Genomic DNA, 20,989 nt, shown 5'->3' on the forward strand with positions numbered 1-20,989 from the left:
CCACCTCCACAATTTGGATCATTCTATCTTCCATAGGTTCAGATAACTCCATATCCGCATCTTGCAAGAACTTGTAAACTAGAAGAAGATTATTTACTGGCAATATGACCTGAGCACCATAAACTAGTTCAAAAGGGGACATACCAATGGCCTTCTTGACTGTTATTCTATCCACCCATAGAGCTAATTTCAATTTTTGATCCCAAGATCTTTTATTTTCTTCCAAGGTTTTCTTGATGATGTTCAAAAGACTTTTATTGCTAGATTCTGCTTGTCCATTCCCCTAAGGGTGATAAGGTGAAGAGTAAGAAATGAGTATTCCATGATTGGTACAAAAGCCTACAAACTCTTCTAATCTGAAACACATGGCATTATCCATCACCAATTTTGCAGGTATTCCAAATCTAGTTACAACATTATCCATCAGAAAATCAATGACAACCTTACTCATAGCTCTTCTTGTAGGGATAGCTTATATCCATTTAGTGAAATAGTCAGTGGCTACTATGATCCATCTGTGACCTCTTCTTGACCTCTCAACAATCTCTCCAATAAAATCAATGCCCCACTGGAAAAAAGGAGCTTCGATAGAGACTGGATTTAGGGGTAAGTCTCCTTCATACTTCAGCTTGGATGAAAACTTCTGACAGGGGTCACATATTCGGACATATGCATGAGCATCTTTGAATAAAGTAGGCCAAAAGTATCCAGCCTAGATTATCTTACCAACAGTGGTCTTAGCAGAGTAATGGCCTCCACATACTCCATCATGCATTTCAGTCAATACTCGTTTGGCCTGGAACTCATCCAAACACATTAATAATTCTCCATCTCTTTTTCTCCAGAACAGATCACCTTGAACGAGCACATACTTTTGGGACTTGAGTTTCAGAGTTCTTTTTTGATTATGTGTCACTCCTTATGCAGCATCTCTTAAGAATCCGACTATCTCTAAGTACCAAGGTTGTATTTCAATACTAGTGACTGAAGTATCTTTGATTTCAACATTGTGTATTTCAACATTCATAAGATTAGACTCAGTCATAAGCTTAGCCAAACCTATACCTCTTACCAATTTAGTAATCTTTATCTCCAAGTCAAATTCTTGGATTCTATTAATCCATCTGCATCTTTTCCCTATAACTTCAGACTGAGATAGAATATCCTTAATTGCAGCATGTGGGACATAGGCAATGACATTTGCATTCACCAAATATGGCCTAAAAGCCTTGACAACTTTAACCAAAGCATAAGCTTGTTTCTCCATGGTCTCATATTTTAGTTCTCCTGCTTGCAAAGACTTGTTGTAGAAGGCTATGGGATGTTCATATCCCTCATTATCCTTTTGTAATAACATTGCAGCTACTGTATGATATGAAGCAAAGGAAAATAGAGAAAAAGGCTTACTGTAATTAGGAGATTTTAGCACTGGTGCTTCCTGAATGGCTTTCTTAATTTTAGCAAAATCCTTTGAGGCTTCTTGATCCCAACAAAATTTGGTATCCTTCTTGAGCAACTTGATGATAGGCTTCACTATCTTTGCAAAGTTTGCAATGAACCTCCTAACAAAATTCACTTTTCCTAAAAAGGACTGAATACCTTTTACATTCTTAGGCTCAAACACCTTATTTATTGCCTCAATTCTTTCAGAGTCTATCCTTACCCCTTCCTTCAAAATAATGTGTCCCAATAGTTTTCCTTCAGTGACTCCAAAATGACATTTTTTGGGATTTAGTGACACACCAAATTCCAAGGCTTTACTGAACACATTTTCCAAATGTCCACAATGATCTTCAGCCTTTTTGGAGAAATAGGTTAGGTCATCTTGATAGACCACCATGATAATATTAATGAATTCCTTGAAAGCTACATCCATGGCTCTCTGAAATGTAGCTCTAGCATTTTTAAGTCCGAAGGGCATTCTCACATAGACATATGTTCCCCATGGAGTAGTGTAGGCAATTTTAAACTGTTCAAATTCCTTCACTAACACTTGATTGTATCCTAAAAAACCATCCATCATGGATAAAAGGTCACAACCTGTTACTCTCTACAACATGGCTTCCATATTAGGAGAAGAGTAATTGTCCTTTAAAGAAGAAACATTTAGATTTCTGAAATCTACACACAATCTAATGTCCCCATTCTTCTTTCTGACTGGGACTAGATTGGAGACCCATGAAGAATGCCTTATTGGTTTGATAATCCCCCCCTCTCTCAATTTGGTCAACTCTTGCTGTATTTTAGTTTCTAATAGGGGATTGATGGGCCTCTATTTCTATCTAAAAGGCTTAGCATCTGGAAGTAGAGGAACTTCATGCTGAAAAAGATCTTGTTTATATGCCTTTAGGTCTTCATAAGACCAAGCAAAAACATGTTTATACTTCTTCAATAAATTAATAAGGTTAGTCCTGACATGAGGGGGTAATTTCTTTCCAATGTATACTAACTTAGGGGATGATTTAGTCCCTAGGTTTACCTCCTCTAGCTCTTCCAATTTGGTGGTAGACTACTGATGTAAGTGACTATCATTATAACTAAACATGCTTTCTAGCTCTACCAGTCCTTTAGGTATTTCATTGGTTTCCAACTGGACCAACTCATTTCCAAACATTGTTTCTCCATTATCAACCACCTCCACAGTACATTGTAATCAATCTTTTGTCCATCATAATCATCAACACATTGGATGAACCTAAGAATGTCTTCATCATCAGCAAAAACTTGCCAATTGTACACATTGTCAGGAACAACAGGCCTAGATTTTATTTCCATAGTAGAAATACCAGTTAATGTTGCATCATCATTCTTCAAGGCAACATTAGCTAAGAAATCTGCCATAATATTCTTTAACCACTCTATCCAATTAATAGAAAATGCACTAAAATGCTCAATAACATCCCAAACTACATGTTTATATCTCTTTAATCTATCATTCTTGGATGCATATTTGTCTCTTACCTGAGATACAATCAATTCTAAATCCCCTAACACTGTCAACAGTTGGATTCCATGCTTCTTTGCAACTTCAAGCCCCAGCAATAGAGCTTCATACTCTGCAGTGTTATTTGTGCACTGGAAGGCCAATAAGAATGAAGACTTGAAAGTTATACCTGATGGGGATACAAAAAGAACCCCTGCTCTAGATCCTTCTTTGAAGCAAGCTCCATCAAAATACATCTACCATAACCCATACTGTTGTGCTTCTAATTTGACTATAATGGGATCAGTATTCTTCAATTGGGGTAAAATTGGTTGAAGTCTAAAATTATCAAGATCTACATCAATCATACAATTGAGCATATTAGGGTCTACATTTTCAATCACCCTAGGAGCTCATGGCTCTCTGTACAATTTGACCTGATTTCCATTGATTGGAATGGTGGCATAGGACAAGTCCAACTCGACATTTCCTCCTACTACTGCTGCCCACTGCCTGGAAAGTAACATAACATAATGGGGCTTGGTATCAGTAACAATGACATCCATTTTATAAGTTGCCTCAGGGAATGCTGCTATTTTTACCTCAACATCTTTCAGTGTACCTATCACAGGTACTTCTCTGTTATCCATAGCATAGCATTTCCCATACACAGTGGTTACTGATAGTCTTAATTCTTTCATAACACCATAAGGCATGACATTAGCAGTAGTTCCTGAATCTATCATGCAGTTTTTAATCAACCAGTTGTTTACTAACAAAGTAACATAGAAAGGGTCTACCTGTGAAGGCTCTTGAGTGATAGTGGTTCCAACATAAACCTCTGGGGTTTGGAACTCTTGATCCTTTCCAATTCTAGCTGAACCAGTGGATAAGACTGTGTCACTATCAGATATACTAGAAAATAAAGACAGGGCTGCATCCCTATGTTCTTTAATCTTCAGTAATTCTACTAATGGGACAATGACCTTCATCTGAGTAAGAGCTTGAGCCATGTCAAATGTAGAACTATTACTTGTTTCAGTACTAGCTCTAACTCTTTCTGTCTTGAGCTGACTTGCCTTTTTCATTGTGGTAGCTCCTTGTACATCAATAGTATCTATACTCTTGGGTACTTCTTTGACCTATTCCTTCTTTTCTTGACCAATCTTAGGAACAGTAGTAGTACTACTTGCTGCCCCCTTTTGGGTGGTCTCTTTTATGAACATGGAACAGGGTTCACCCTGATCAGTGTCCTTCTTGGTGCTTCTCAAGTTATAGCTATGTTTTGCTTTGGCAATGGTGGCTTCAGTGATATTTTTAACTTCTTCCTCACTAGGCCTTCTAAGATGAACCTCTTCATCCTCAATTGTCACCACATTCAATGTAGGATGCCAATCTATGGTTAGCTTTCCTTGAACAGACCTTTTATTATCTAATACATCACTGTATTCATTTTGTATAGACTCCTCATCACTTTCTATGATGGTTTCAAACATATTGATGTCAGGCTCAGCTTCTTGTCTCATGGATTCTTTTAGAGCCTAAGCCACTGCACACTGATGAGGAGAATGTGGTCCATCACAAGCAACACACCATGGATTATTTTCTATATTATAGATAGTTTTCCCTTTCAAGGGATCTAGAGTGTCCTGATTTTGGGCAATCTTGGGCTTCTCATTTTGGGGTTTGCCATCTTTCCAATTGGTATTATATGGCATGTCATGCAATCTAGGAGGTCTATCTTGCCAGTTATAATGAGGTTTGTCATTTTTATTTACCTTGATAGTCAGATCCTTCATTGCAATAACCAATTTGTTTATCTTATCATCCTCCTTAGCAACTTTATTAGGTTGTTGTTTTGTTTCCTGCCATAATCTACCATCTATTCTTCTTCCTAACCTCCCAGATGCTTTTCTATTACTTTCTACATTTATGGCAATTCTAAAAGCATCTCTCAAGTTATGTGGATTCTTATCTCTCAGGATATAGGCCATCTTAGAATCAAATGCATTGTAATAAGTATTTAAACACATGTTATCATCTAATCTCATCACTTGATACAATTTGTGCATGGCCTTTTGGAATCTGGCATTGAAATCAATGACCATTTCATTATCAGACTTTCTGATATTATTGAATTCATTGAGCATGAAGCTCACATTAGTCTTGTCACCATACTGTTCTTGAAAACAATTTTAAAAATCCTCCCATGACCCTATGTTGTTAACTGGAAGACCTCTAAGCCAATCTCTTGCATCATCAACTAGGGATTGAACAAACAATTTCATGATGACATCTTCATCCACTATCTCATAATCATTTATTAGATCCCCAAAAGGTTACAGATGTTCCTCGGCACTAATGGCATTGTTCCCAGCAAATTTATGGAGTTTGTCTCTTAACTCAGTAGGAACATGATTTGGATATCCTGGGATCCCATCAAAGAACAATTGTCTATATTGTTCTAAATTGATTGGTCTCCTTTGAAAAGGGGTAATAGCATTATTATTTCTCATGTTCATTCTAATTTTTGGAATTGGAGACTGAGATATTTGGGTGTGATGACTATTCACAGGGATTTGACTCACTGATGCTACATTAGCAAGCAGTACAAGTTGAATTTTAATAGGGGGAAGGGAAATTTGTTGAGGATCAGGCTTATTTAGATCTTCTAATGGAAATGTGATAGGGGGAGCCTTTAAGTAACTAATTTTTCTTTACACTTCCTGATTTGCTGCTTCTAATTCAACTTTCTCTAGTTCCATTTGGAGATTCTCCTTTACTTTCCTCATCCTTTCCATTTCTCTCTCATGTGCTGACAACCTATGAGAAATCTCCTCTGTAGTTTTAGATCCAGTTCCATCATCCACCCATTTCTATTTTCTTTTATCCACATTAGTCCTAGGAGGCTGAGAATCACTAAATACTTCCGTGTTAGGCTGGACTACTGACCTATATGCTTGTTTAGCTTTGGGGATCAGGATTTCTCTAATCATAGGGCCTTCTTCATCACTTTTTTCTTTTTCTTTGGCCAATACCTCATGATCAGCTATCTGTCTAAGAAGCCTATCTCTCTCCATTAATTTAGCTTTAACCTCTTTCTCCCTATTTGCTTCCTTTTGGGCTCTTAGAGAAATTATATGGTGAACTCTTTTATTCAGATCTTCAATTTCTTGGGACACTTTATCCTCATCAGGGAAATTTTCCTCAGAGTCTGACATATTGACTTGGTCTATGTCAATCAAACTAATGTTTCCATCTATTGTTCTAGGCATAGAATGTCTACTTGCATTTGAACTGGTCCTATCTCTTGCAAAAACACTAACATGGGACAAATCTTGATTTAAAATAAGTGCATTATCAATATTTCCAAACAATCATGAATGGAAACCTAATATATCATGTTCTGAATCTCTGGAAGATGAATTAGACTTTGCATAAACAGGTCGATCAGACATCTTACCAGTATTATTGTTCTTTTGTACCCAGGCAGCATTTGATGGCTCATGTAACATAGATCTCTTCTGACCTCTCCATGACTGCTCTGGTAAACCTTCTTGCAAAGTTTCATGAGGATGCTTCTTCATGAATGACCTGGTGTTTTTTCCTCCTTGCATGACGCTTGTCTTCTTTTGAAAAGATTTACAATTCACAAGGACTGGTTCCAATATAACAGAGTTGCCACCCACAAGACTATGGGAATTAAGAAAACAAGCTTTTAGAATAATACGTAGGAAATCCACAAACATAGTGATTTTGTTTACAAACTTAAGCACAAATCTACATCTAGATCCTTAATGTGACTCTCCCCAGCAGAGTCGCCACTTTTGTTGTCTTCAAAATCTGATTCGCCTCAACATCCTTATAATAAAATGATTTAAACTCTATGCAGAAGAGATATTAAAGGGAAGAAAATTCTTAGGACAACATATGACAAGGTTTGATTTAACCTTCTACACTTCGGACTTACTCAGAGTCTAGGCGGGTATACCTTTGTGAACTAAATTCACACTTTCAAAAGATAAATACACAACAAACCAGTTCAGAAAACCAGTTGATCTAATCACCTTGAAACCAACTGAAACAAAGGAATAAAAATAATACTCATATTCAGTATTTTGATCTACAAAACATGCAATAGACAACCTTGATCTATACTAGTGCCTTATCTAAGGTCACAGAGTCAGCAAAATTCAAACAATACTCCCCAAACAGAATATCTCTACACATCCCATTGGCTCAGATTTTGTTAATCCCTATATATGCCTGACATACATGAGAATTTATGCACACCAAATCAAACTATGCTCATCAAGATTCAAAATATCCTATGAAGAATTACTGGTAGACGCAATCACTGCATGTTTAATTTCCCTCCTAAAGAGAAAAGCTAGTGAGCACATCTACTGAAAATTTCCTTACAATCCACATTCAAACAAAATAACCCTTGATTATTCAGAATGAAAGAATAAAAAACTGCAAGCACATTCGAAGACAAAACAAAGTTTTACTCAAAACCGATGGTTTGTATATTGATATATTTCCAAGAGAGTATTACAAAAACTTTTGAATATTCTCTATTACACTTAGAAAAGCTCAGATAAATTTCTACAGCATTTTCTTACAATTCTTTGTGATATTTTTTTTCTTAGTCCTAGTATCCATTTATAATAATATGGATGCACATAGTTTCGGACTTTCCTAGGAGAATTTGTTACAATTGTTGCTTCTCAAGAAGTTACAAAACCTTTTCCAAAAATAATTACAAGTCCTTTTCAACCTCTACAGCTTCTTCAACTTGTTGTTCGGTTGCAACCTCTTCTAACTATTTAGGAGTGCCCTCTAACCACTCTGAATCCTGGATGGCATATTTTGTGTAGCATCCTAAAATTGTGACACTTGCAATTTTGACTGCATTTGGGTCTTCACGATGGCTATGCAACACGGAACCTGAATGGAGACCCCGAAACTTGTTCATGACATCAAAAACGGCATTTCTCTGCACCCTGCTATCCCAGGAGGTGGGACCATGGCGCCCAGCGCCCTGGTCCCTGGCCCTATTTTGGGCCCGGTCTCTTTTGGGGCACCGAGTCTTTATATTTGCAAAATGGAAAATAATGTTTCTTGGTCAGCCTAAGGTCGGGAAAATCAGTCTATCAGCCCTAATTGACAAGTATAAAAACTGCATTTCCTCTCCCATTTTGGTAGATGGAAAAAAGCCAGAAACGAGATTCAAGCATTCAAGCATTCAAGCATTCAAGCATTTCCTTCAAGCAATTGAGCATTCTAAATCTCCATTCAAGGCTAAGTGTTGCATTCAAGACAAGGATTCAACCATTGAAGAGGAGATCACATACAACATACAACATACTACATACATTACACCTTCGCATGTAAGAATACAAACATTCTTACAACAAGGTATCAGTACTTGTTTACATTACAAACATTTACATTTACAGCATTCTCATTTCTTGGTTAATTCCAAAACCGGGGTTTGACCTAAAGGCAAACCCCTCATCCCTAACCCCCCAATCATCCTCTCTTTTCTGTGTGTAGGTTACAGGTACGCGGCTGTAATTGAAGATCTGGAATCCTTGTGCAGAGACGAACAGATCCCCCTTCATTTCGTGGATTTTTCGGAGGACCGTGTGCACGTCGGGCACCATCATCCCGTCAACTTTCGCTCAAATTTGCAGAACAGCACCGTCTCGACATTTTACTGCTAATTCCAGGTCCGCAGCTTCATCCCATATCCCTATCTCTGTTTATAAGCGAATCTTTCCTACTTTACATGCATTCCTAGTTCAATCTTTCTATCTACATTCTTTACAAAAGAGGGTATCCTTGATGTCTTAACCCTTGAAACTCATATAGAATCCAATCTTGCATTGCGTGGGATTGGATCTTGTGGGTTTCAACCCCTCTTTTGAATGTAAAGTCTCCCCTAAGTGAAAACCATCAACCCTAGTGACTCCCCCTTCTCTCTCCTTGGAGTTGGGGAGGGGAGAACGACTAGGGTTCGATTTTTCCACTTTACATTTTGGTGAACCCGATGTGAACATCCTCATTCTGATTAGTCATGGTTAGATCTGAAAATTTTGCTTTCCTAATTATATTTCCATGTTTGATCTTTTGCAAATTTTAGAGGTTGATTGCATAAAAACCCTAAAATTTTCTTTTTTAGTAATTAAACTTGTGAAATGTTTAATTGTTAATGCTTGTTTCAGATCTACCCTTCTATTGCAAATTGTCAATTCATATTTGTGCTTTAATTCTGAAAATTAAGTGGTTAAATGTCAAAATCCTAGTTTTTAAGACCTTCTTGATTCAACCTTTGATTGATAATTTCACTAATCAAAACACCTCCAAATCGGCTGTAACTTTGGATTCCGCAACAAAATCACAATATCTTTCATCCCTAAAAATTTGGAAAAAAGTTGCGAGGACCGTGTGCACCTCGAGCGCCATCGTCCCTGACATTTTTTCCAAAATTTCGGGAGCTAGATCTTACTGTATTTTTCTGCTAAAATCCAGAATTTTGGCTGATTTTATCAATTTTAACACTCTCAAAATTAAAGTCAAAATTGGTCTAGCGATTGCTTAGATTGAGGCTTCTAATCATTCAAAAATTGTTGAAATTAAAATTCATATCAAAATTGTGTTTCTTACAGTCCTAAATCTAAAAAGTGTGTTAGCATTCATTCGAAATTTCAGCGCTTTATTCAAATTTTTGCAGTTTGTGACTTTTGAAATTAAGTGTTTAATTGCAACAACCTTGATTTCCATTTTCAAAATTTGAATTTTGCATGAAATCGAGTCAATTTTTAAATTTCAAAGCCTGCATTGCTTTTGGTATTCCCTCTAAAATCATAAAATTCAAAATTTCAGTTTCCCTCTCTTTTTCAAAATTCAAATTTTACATTTTTCAACAATCTTGGTAGGGTTCAATTTTGAGATTGCAACTTTAATTTGGCCTATCTCCAGATCGTAAAATCACTCAATTTTTTCAGGTTAGCTGTAAAATCATCATAACTTTCATCCTTGAAAATTTTGAAAAAAGTTGCGAGGACCGTGCGCACTCCGTTCGCCATAGTCCCAGATATTTTTTCCAAAATTTTGGGAGATTGTCCTGATTGCATTTAATAGCTTAAATCTAGGAGATTGGCTGATTTTATTGAAATTTGCTACCTCTAAAATTCAAAATCTTCTCTCTTTCTTTAGTGCATGAGTTTTACAACAATAAGCCCTACTTATACTATTCCTGTTAGACGAAGCCTTAGAATTAAGTCTTTCCAAGGTGTAATTACCGAGGAGATGGAACCTAATTTGAATGGCCTTTTTAATGAGGACATGGGTAATTCCTCTAATCCTCTTAATGATGAAGAAGCTCTCCATGAGGTTTCTGTGGAACAACTTTCAAAATTGGATAATCAATTTGATGATTTTCGACAATGGATGTCTCAAGAATACCCCGATAGTCAAGCTCTTCCTTTAATTGAGGGTCTAAAACATATGGTTCAAAGTAATAAGAATGGAATTGATATTTTGCGTGGTATTACACACATTGTGGATTCGAATGTGATGCCTATGAAAAGTTGTGCCGAAACTTTAGGTTATACACAACCTCCTACTCAAGTTAATCATTCTATTCCTTTGACAACTTCTATTGCTAGTATACCTACTTTTACATCAAACATAATGACTACTTCAATACAAGACATTCTGCCTATGATCACCAGTCATGGGGGCAATCCTTCTTCTTCAATCAACCCTCTTCCTTCATTCAATCCAACTTCTTCATTCAATCCTTCAATGAGTGTTCCTCTTATATCTCCACAAATGAACATGATGCAAGGGGGCAATTCATTTAACCCTTCCATTCCTCCTTGTAGTGTTCCTCCTTTCCAATCATCTCCAATGACTAACTATCATAGTGTCCCACCACCTTACTCTCTACCTTCTTTCAATAACATAACAACTCCATCACAATCTAACACATCTAATATGAACTCTTTGACTGAAGCGACCATTAACAATCTTGCACAAACTGTCTCTTCTTTACAACAACAAATTGCCTCTATGAATCAATCTAAGTTTAGTGTACCCACATTTGATGTTGCGAGCCCACTTTCTCTTGACATTGTTCGAGCTATCCCCCCTAAACATGTTGAAATTCCGCATTTGGAGCTTTATAATGGTAAGGGTGATCCTCTAACACATGTTAAGACCTTTCAAACAATATGTACTGATTTTGCTTATGACCAAAGGTTGCTTGCAAAACTGTTTACTAGAACATTAAGAGATAAAGCCCTACAATGGTATTGCTCGTTGCCTTCTTATTCTATTACTTCTTTCGAACAACTTGCAAATGCTTTTACTCAACAATTTCAAAACAATATAAGTCCTAAGGTTACTTTGATTGATTTAATGCATTGTAAACAAGGTGTTAAAGAAAAAGTGACTGATTTCATTGGTAGATATAAGCATTTGTATGCTCAAATTTCTTTTCCAGTGCCTGACAATGATATTCAAAGAATCTTTATTTCTAATTTACAAAAAGATATTAGAGAAAAACTCATGTTTTCTGAGTTTACTTCTTTCCAACAGTTGTGCGCAACTCTTCACAATTATCAACTGACTGTGAGTCAAATGGAACAAGCAAATCCTATGGCTCCAAGTGATAAGGGTGATAGTAGTCAACAACCATTTGGGAAGTTTAAACCGAACAGAGAGTCCATTAAATTCAATGAAAACATCATCAACAACAATGTGAATGTGGCATCAGGTGTGCCTCCTATTTCTAAGTTTTTCAAGAAAGAAAGAAAGTTTACTCCTTTGAATGAATCATTGCATAGTATTATGAATAAGTTATTGGAACAAAATGTGCTTACTCTTCCTCCTATAAGGCAAATAGATCCTGCAAAGATTAATTCACCCTATTTTGATAACAAATCTTTTTGTCAATTTCATCGTCATCCTGGGCATGATACTGAAAAATGTTTTGCTTTAAAGGGTAAAATTCAAGATTTGATTGATAATAATACTATCTCCGTTTCTAGTGTGAATGATAAAGGCAACACATCTGTAGCTCCTCCTAACCAAAATCTTCAGATTTTTACTGATCCATTGCCTTCTCATACCTCTAATGCGATTGATACTACTGATTCCTCTGTCTCACCTGATGATCTTGTGTCTATGACTCCGAATGTGATTAACTTTGTAGAGCAGCAGAAAATCCCTAAAGAACCTTCCATCACCTTTGATTCTAGTGAAACTATCAGGGCACCTGATGGTCCTTTATATATAGTTGCAAAAGTCAAGAATACACCTTGTCGTGGAGTGCTTATTGATTCTTCTTGTATGGTTAATATCATTACTGAAGAATTTCTTTTTACTTTGCAATTGAATCAAGTGATCTATGATGAAACAAATGTGGTTGTGAAACTATTTGATGCATTTTCTTCTCCTACAATTGGTTCTATTACATTACCTATTGAGGTCCATAACAAATCCCTTGATGTGGACTTTGCTATTATTCCATCATCCGAACAATTTCATGTGAAGCTAGGCTATCCTTGGCTATCTTCCATGAAAGCTATTGCTTCTCCTATTCACAAGTGTTTGAAATTTCCCCATAATGGTGAAGTTGTTACTGTCAATCATAGTCTCTTTAAACTAGCTGAAAGAACTTCTAGCATTCCTATTGATTACTTTTGGCCTAAACAATTCCAATCTCTTCCTCCGCGAAGTGATCATCTTTTTAAATCTTATCAAAAGTGGAAAAAAGATATGATCCTATCTCTAAGTGAACCTAGAACACCCAAACTTGACATTCCTATCGTTCTTGAGAAGGAAGTTCTTCCTTTGAAAGATAAAACTAATGTCTTTCCTCAAGAAAATTCCCAACCCATCCCTATGGATGTGACTATGCCTATGATTAATAAACTTCCTAAAAGTAGACCTATCCCTCCTCATCATGATGGACTTGGTCTCCTTCCTAAACCAAATATTCCTCCCTTATATGGAGCAGTTCCTCCTCCTTCCTCTTATGGAGAGAAGAGACCTTCCTCTTCTCCTATTGTTCAACCTAAGAGACCACAACCTAAACACCCAAGTGATAAGGATGAGAACATTCCTCCTCCTCAATCTTCGCAACTTCCTACTAAGACTAGACAGAATCGTTCTGCACGTGAACGCCAATGAAAGCATCATCTTAGAGCTCAGGCAACTGCTTCTCAAACTTTGCAATCCCCAAAAACACCTTCAGCTAGCATTATTCCATTTTCTCCTCAGCCGGAAAATGAGCCAAAATCTCCTAAACATAAGATGCATGATGGCCTTGATCCTGTGCGAGTTAAAGATCCTATTTTTATAAATCTTGATGATGATATAGATGAAAATGTTATTCATGATGAAAATGTTATTCATGATGAAAGTGTTACTCCTGTTCATTCTGATAGTGAATATGAATATGTTGATGTTAATAACCATCTATCTAACGAATTTTCTAAAGCACTTATCCTAGCTCCTAGACAAGAACAACGTGGCTTGGAATATGAACATAGCCCTTGTTTGGATCTTGTGATAGCTCCATCTGCTGTGTTGGATGTTCCTCCTCTAGCATGTTTCCTACCTTCCCGAAATATTGATCAGCAAGATTGAGGGGTAGATGACGTGCTAGACTAGTTCATTAGCATAGAAGACTCTCTCCTCCTCTCTTTTTGTTACTTCTTCTATGTGTTATTCTCATTCTTCTATTTGTTGTCCTTAGTGTTGTCTACTTGAGGACGATGCAAAACATTGAGATCTCTTTTGGTCTCTCTCATGTTGACTCAAAAGACACATGTGTTCCCTTCTTCTAGGTGACCTTCCTTGATTGGGGAATGAAGAACAATTATGCATACATACATATGATATACATGAATTATCATACAGCATACTGACCCCGAGGAAAGCGAAGTCACCTCGTGCTTTGTGTTTTGTGTCTATTATCCTTGGGCTTATCTCACACTTGGGGGCTAAATCCTTGTGATAATGTGCTCCTTTCTCATTTCTTATATGTATCACTACCTTAAAGCAATCACCCCCGGTGAGGCATGTGCGATCGCTTTAACGTAGGGGGGCATACATCCTGTTCATATCTTTTCAAGATACTTGAAAATTTCTTGGCAAATTTAGCTTTGCCTTGAAAATTTTTGATATCTTTCTTGCATGACTCATAGTGAGGGAACCTTACTACTGACAGTCATGGTTCTCCCTCATGATCTTCCCTTTTACTTTGTCAATCGAAGTTGTAAGATCCTTAGTCCACTGGGGGCTTGGTGTATCTTACCTCCTTGACGTGGTGAAAGTTTTTCAATGTTATTTCCTTGTACTTTACCGAAAGTATGAGCGTACGCTTATACTCCCGCTAAAGTGGGGGCTAAATGTAGCGTCCTAAAATTGTGACACTTGCAATTTTGACTGCATTTGGGTCTTCATGATGGTGATGCAACACGGAACCTGAATGGAGACCCTAAAACTTGTTCATGACATCAAAAACTGCATTTCTCTGCACCCTGGCCTAATCCCTCCTTGCACCCTGTTGTCCTGGGAGGTGGGACCATGGTGCCCAGTGCCCTAGTCCTTCAGGACTAGGGTGCCCAGCACCCTGGTCCCCCAGGACCATGGCGCCCAGCGCCCTGGTCCCCCAGGACCATGGCGCCCAGCGCCCTGGTCCCTGGCCCTATTTTGGGCCCGGTCTCTTTTGGGGCATCGGGTCTTTATGTTTGCAAAATGGAAAATAATGTTTTCTGGTCGGCCTAAGGTCGAGAAAATCAGTCTATCAGCCCTAATTGACAAGTATAAAAACTGCATTTCCTCTCCCATTTTGGTAGATGGAAAAAAGGTAGAAACGAGATTCAAGCATTCAAGCATTCAAGCATTCAAGCATTTCCTTCAAGCAATTGAGCATTCTAAATCTCCATTCAAGGCTAAGTGTTGCATTCAAGACAAGGATTCAACCATTGAAGAGGAGATCACATACAACATACTACATACATTACACCTTCGCATGTAAGAATACAAACATTCTTACAACAAGGTATCAGTACTTGTTTACATTACAAACATTTACATTTACAACATTCTCATTTCTTGGTTAATTCCAAAACTGGGGTTTGACCTAAAGGCAAACCCCTCATCCCTAACCCCCCAATCATCCTCTCTTTTCTGTGTGTAGGTTACAGGTACGCGGCTATAATTGAAGATCTGGAATCCTTGTGCAGAGACAAACAGATCCCCCTTCATTTCACGGATTTTTCGGAGGACCGTGTGCACGCCGGGCGCCATCGTCCCATCAAGTTTCACTCAAATTTGCAGAACAGCACCGTCTCGACATTTTACTACTAATTCCAGGTCCGCAGCTTCATCCCATATCCCTATCTCTGTTTATAAGCGAATCTTTCCTACTTTACATGCATTCCTAGTTCAATCTTTCTATCTACATTCTTTACAAAAGAGGGTATCCTTGATGTCTTAACCCTTGAAACTCATATAGAATCCAATCTTGCATTGCATGGGATTGGATCTTGTGGGTTTCAACCCCTCTTTTGAATGTAAAGTCTCCCCTAAGTGAAAACCATCAACCCTAGTGACTCCCCCTTCTCTCTCCTTGGAGTTGGGGAGGGGAGAACGACTAGGGTTCGATTTTTCCGCTTTACATTTTGTTGTCCCTTCATTTTACACATCATCAGTGGGTCATGTGAAATTAATCACTTTTGTCTTAGCCTTAGTCAACCTTTTCCAAGAATTTCTCATCTTGTTGACTTCTGAATTGAGAAAACCATAATGAGACTTGATTTTCTCTATCTCTTGAATTGTCACAACAAAGAAGGAAACATCATCTAGATCAACAATTCCTTTAATAATGGTTGATAGTTTGGCCTCTAATTCCTTGAGCCACACTTGTTTGTCCTTTAGTTGATCTCGGCTAGCAAAAACTCTTGGGAGCAACTCAAAAACCTGATCAGTATACTCCTTTTTGTACAAGTTAATTTTCCTATCAGCATTATCCACACCTTCTACTAATTTCACTAGATCCTTGGTGGCATCACAAGTGGATTTGATGATAGGATTGGCCCCTACTTCATCATAAGATGCACAAATAGACTCCAAATCTTGCTCTCTAGACCTCAATTTGTCAAAAATAGGTGTCAAAATGGCTTTATCTCCATTGAGCTCATTCCTCATATCCAAAATCTTGCTTATGTTATTATATAGCAATGAGGCACTCATTGTATCTACAAAACTTGAAATAGTAGCCCTTACTTTATGCTCATATTTCTTGGCATACAGGGCCTGAGCCTGTTTCAAATTCTCTAGCTCTTGAGGAGTAATCACAATCATCTAGGAGCTGGAGGGTACTGGAGATGGTGGGAACTCAATGATAGGACTGCTAGGTGGAGGTCTTGTAGGAGAGGAGGAGATCATTAGTGTTGAAGACTCACCTTGATGGTACTATCTTGTCTACTAGATCTGCAACTTAGCAATAATGCTATCCTTACCTCTTAGCTCCTCCTTAGCACTATTATAGGCCTTCAAAATTGTCTCCAACTTGAGTTGGAGGTCTTCTTTTTCCTTGGCTTCCTTTTCTGCTACTGCAACACTAAACTTTGCAGTCTCTAACATAGTGCTAGCAGCTTCTACCACCCCTGTGGTCTGTACTCTCTTTACTATCATTCTACAAAGGTAGCTTGACCCATGGGTATCTTTGCTTTTCCTCTTTTCATCTCTCTTGAGAGACCACATGACGAGTGCAACATTATCCTTGCTAAAAGTGATTCCCATCATGGGCTTAGTTTCTTTCCTCACCGCCTCTAGTACCAAGGCATCTGCTATGTCCCATTCAGGGAGAATAAGCACTCCAGCTTGTGCCACCATATCTCTTCCTTGCTCAGGAGTGATGGTCTTAAATTCTTCCATCATTTCCTATTTTATTTCTTCCTCTACTAGAGTTGGATCTTTGCTAGGCTGCTCACCTTTTCTCTTCTCGCATCTTGCATTGTATTTATCTATGTTTTGTTTCCATACAAACTGCAAAAATGCTCCTGAGGTAACAAAATTGTTGTCAGCCAAGAAATCATCAATGGCTTGCTTTATTTCAGGATCCAACTACTAGCCTTTAAGTTCAGTGGTTGTAATGTCCATTTTGGCAGCAAGGGGTTCTTTTGGCATTCCTTCCTCTACCTCATCATATGTGTATGCAATTTCCCCTAAACTACCCAACTGTTAAAGTTGCTCAGCTGCTGCTTGCTCATCTCCTATGTGGATAGGGGATTGGGATGGAGAGTACAAAGTTGTATCAGATTGTACTTCTTTTCCTACTCTCTTCTTTTTAGGGCTCTCTTGAATGTCAATGACATCTTGCATCTTCTGCTTTCCTTTGGAGGTAGAGGGCTCCCCTGTTGTAGGCATCAGTACACTATAACTAGATTTCTTATGCTTTGTGTAATCACCAGGAGGGATTGCTTTGGTGGAGGCAGACCTGCTTAGAATCATTCTTGCCTTTTCAGGGTTGCTTTTAATCACAGCTTCCCTCTTCTCCTTCAGGATCTACATCACATCTTCAAACCAAACAATTAAAAACTTTATTTTCTCCTCCAGAGGGAAAAAGCTAGACAATGGGTCATAGCTGGCATCAAACTAATGCACAAAGTCTAAGGACTTCTTATAAGCCACCCATTTTTCTTTCCTCACTTCCTGCTCATCCAAATCAAATTCATTTCTAATGAGGTCCTCAGAAAACTAAAATTGATGGAGTCTTCCTCTGCACACTGCCCTCTTTTTGAATATGCCATTGAAGAAGTCTTCTGGATCTACACATCTGGATATTGTAGTTGACAAATGATAGGGTTTGAGAAAATCTTCAAAACAATAGTCCCTTTACCCCTGCCTGTCAGCTCTGCCTCTTGTACACTACCAATCTGTCTCTAGGATTTCTGCAATTCCCACTTTGAGAGGGACCTGATAGGGCAACAAGAATGGAGTGCCTTTAAAACCAAAAACTTTGAAAACTATTGAGACTACATACAGATAAATGTCACCCCAATTATGAACAATCTTTACATTCTCTACAAATTCTTTCGGCCTAATAAATTCCAAAAGAACCTTGGGGATTCTCGCGTTCTCTGAGCAGAGGAGAGTCCTAATCTTGTATACAAAATATTTATCAAATTTCAAGAAACTGGCATCATCTCTATCCCATGACAAGATAGTACTCCATAGTTGCACTGGGATCTTTTCTCCTTCCTTCTCCTTGATGAGGTCCAATCCACTGGCAAAGTAATCACCTCCTTTGAACAGAAATAGATGCATAAGGAGTGAATACCATCCGAAAGGCCTATCCACCTTTCCATTTTTTATTCCTACTAACCCTCCATGGATAGCATCAGCAATGAAAGAAGCATAATCGAATGTTACTGCAAGGGAAGGATTTAAAATCTGAGCAATCATTAGCAAGTAGTGATTGGGCATATTTGCTTCAGCATCTTCTCCCAAAACTTGGTAGAGTGACCAATACATTCCCTTAGCCCTGAGGGTGAACAGATTCAATGAGAAGGGCTCTTCTATGTTGGGTCTGAAAACTGTCAACCCACCTATCTTCATAAAAAATTCCTTAAGAGGCCCACTCCTAAGGTGATTCCTCTATGCACCATATACTTGAGCTAATGATTTAAAGTTTATGGGTTCCAAAAAATTTGTAAACTCATTGAGCCCAAAAGAACTTCTGAACTCTTCATTGTCAATTTCAATAAGGGCTTTCCCATTTATGTCCCTAATGCTTCTGGTAACTGGATCATAATTGTGTGCAATTTGAGTCAATAGATCCATGTCCAAATATACCCCTGGGACTACCAACTTCCCTACATCTAACTCCCAGATGCTATTTTGTGGGGCCAGAGAATTCCTCATTCCAAATCCAACCTTAAATAACCCCAACCCAGACAATCCGACCTGTGGATCTCTCAACTAGTTACCCTTGTCATATAGCCCTTCTCCTATCTTCAAACGAGGAGCTCTAAGCACTAACTCTTTTACATTTGATGCCTGGTTAGTTGACAACATCAACTGCTCAAGAAAATCATCAGAAATGACCCTCTCTTGATAATTAACCTTCCCAGAGAACTCTCTCTTAGGTGCCATTTTGAAAATGCAAGCAATAAAAAAAACTACCCCAAATGGTTCAGCAACAAATCAAGACCTTGATTAAAAGACTACTAAGCAATTGCCACCCAGGAGTACAAGAAAACCTAATTTTAGCTCGAAGGAATCTTCTTTGCAACTAAATTGACTCGCTCTTTATCTGAAGACAAAAGCTCTGTAGCTCTTCTTCTACAACAATTTTTTTGAATGATACCTTTACTTAATCGACAAGAGATAATATATGGTACCTAGGGTCATAACTGCAACATTAATTCCACATGCTTCCTCTGTCCCTTCAAAATTGAATTCATGAGAGAATTCATATTTTTCACTCCAACGGGCCATAACGTTCCTGCAATTCTTTCCTTTCGCTCTTTTGCTATTTCGCGAAACATAATGTTCAGGCGATTTTGTTAAGTGAAATCATGCCAACCGTCTGATCAAAAGAGACTTGATCGACCGTTATACTGACTTAACAGTCTTGCCTTTGTACTGGGTCCCACCTCCTTTTCGCAATTTCGCAGGCTTTATCTTTCAAGCACTTCTCCTTCACGAAACCATGCCAGACATTAGATGGAATTTTAACTACTTGGCATTTAACTCTCACTGGGACCGCCAACATTTTTACTAACTATGCCTTTAACTTGACTGCTAGCAATCTTTGGCTATTTCGCAGAGCTTAAACATCTATCAACTTCAGGCTTTGAAACAACATGAAGCATCAGATTAATTTAGAGATGACCATCCTTTAAGGGAAACCCTTTATCTCTGCTTTACTTATGCCGCATTTTATTGGTTATTGATTATCACGTGGCACTCAACCATTGGTTTTAGAAAACCGTTCAAGCCTAGTTCCACATTGGCCACGTGTCTCTCCCTTTTACCACCGGTTACACCTTGGTGGGTCCTCAGCTTCTTTTGAAACCACATGTCCACCAACACGTCACTATCTAGGTTGACACCTGGACAAACCTCTTTTACCTTTGCTATTTCGTGAAGCATATCCTTCAAGCATCTTGCAATCGCGAAATAGCGCTGGCCATTGGATCAAAAAAAAGTCGATCGTCTTTTAACCTTATGTTTTATCTACCTTTGGGGATGAAAAACCTTTTCGTCATTTCACAGGGCATAAAGCATGAGCATCTTACCCTTCTGAATTCATGCGGGCCGTTAGATTATTTTTTACTTGCTCGATGCTTAACCATTTGAACAGACTTTGACAGATGTGGGCCCTCTGACTCGACCTCAAACACCTAACATCTAGTCACTTTTAGAGCTGACATGTCAGTCTTTCATTAGCCGAGAAAAAACACTGGGTTCTAATTAATTTTTACCACCTGCATCTGCCATGTCACCTCTTATCCTGTGGCATGACTCACCTCTGGGACCCACCTTCTTTTAACCCTTGGACCTGCCTCGCTAACTATTGTGGCCTCTTCCACATGCAACCATTTCACTCGCTTTCTAGGCCAACTGGACTGTCTACTTGGAGTGCCACATCATTTTGCTACTTCGTGAAAGATAACTGTCGAGCATTTTAATCTTGCAAAACAATGTGAACCGTCGGATCAAATGGGACTTGATCGCCTTTTAGTCACTTAGGAAATCATCGCATGTAGGGTCCCACCAAATGCTTTTTCCATTTCGTGAAAGGTATTTCACTTGCAAGTTCAGGCTGTGAAATAATGCCAGCCATTGGATCTTGGACAAGATGAGACCTCTTGAGACCGGACCAAAATCGCCATTTAGAACGCAAAGCCTTTTTGCCATTTCGGGAGTCTTAAACCATGCACAACTTCCCCTAATGAAATAGCGAAAACCATAGATCTTCCTTAGAGATGCACACCACTTACTGGGCCCGATAACATTATGGGGGAAATA

The sequence above is a fragment of the Cryptomeria japonica genome, chromosome 5 (assembly GCF_030272615.1).
Source record: "Cryptomeria japonica chromosome 5, Sugi_1.0, whole genome shotgun sequence".
Taxonomy (NCBI): domain Eukaryota; kingdom Viridiplantae; phylum Streptophyta; class Pinopsida; order Cupressales; family Cupressaceae; genus Cryptomeria; species Cryptomeria japonica.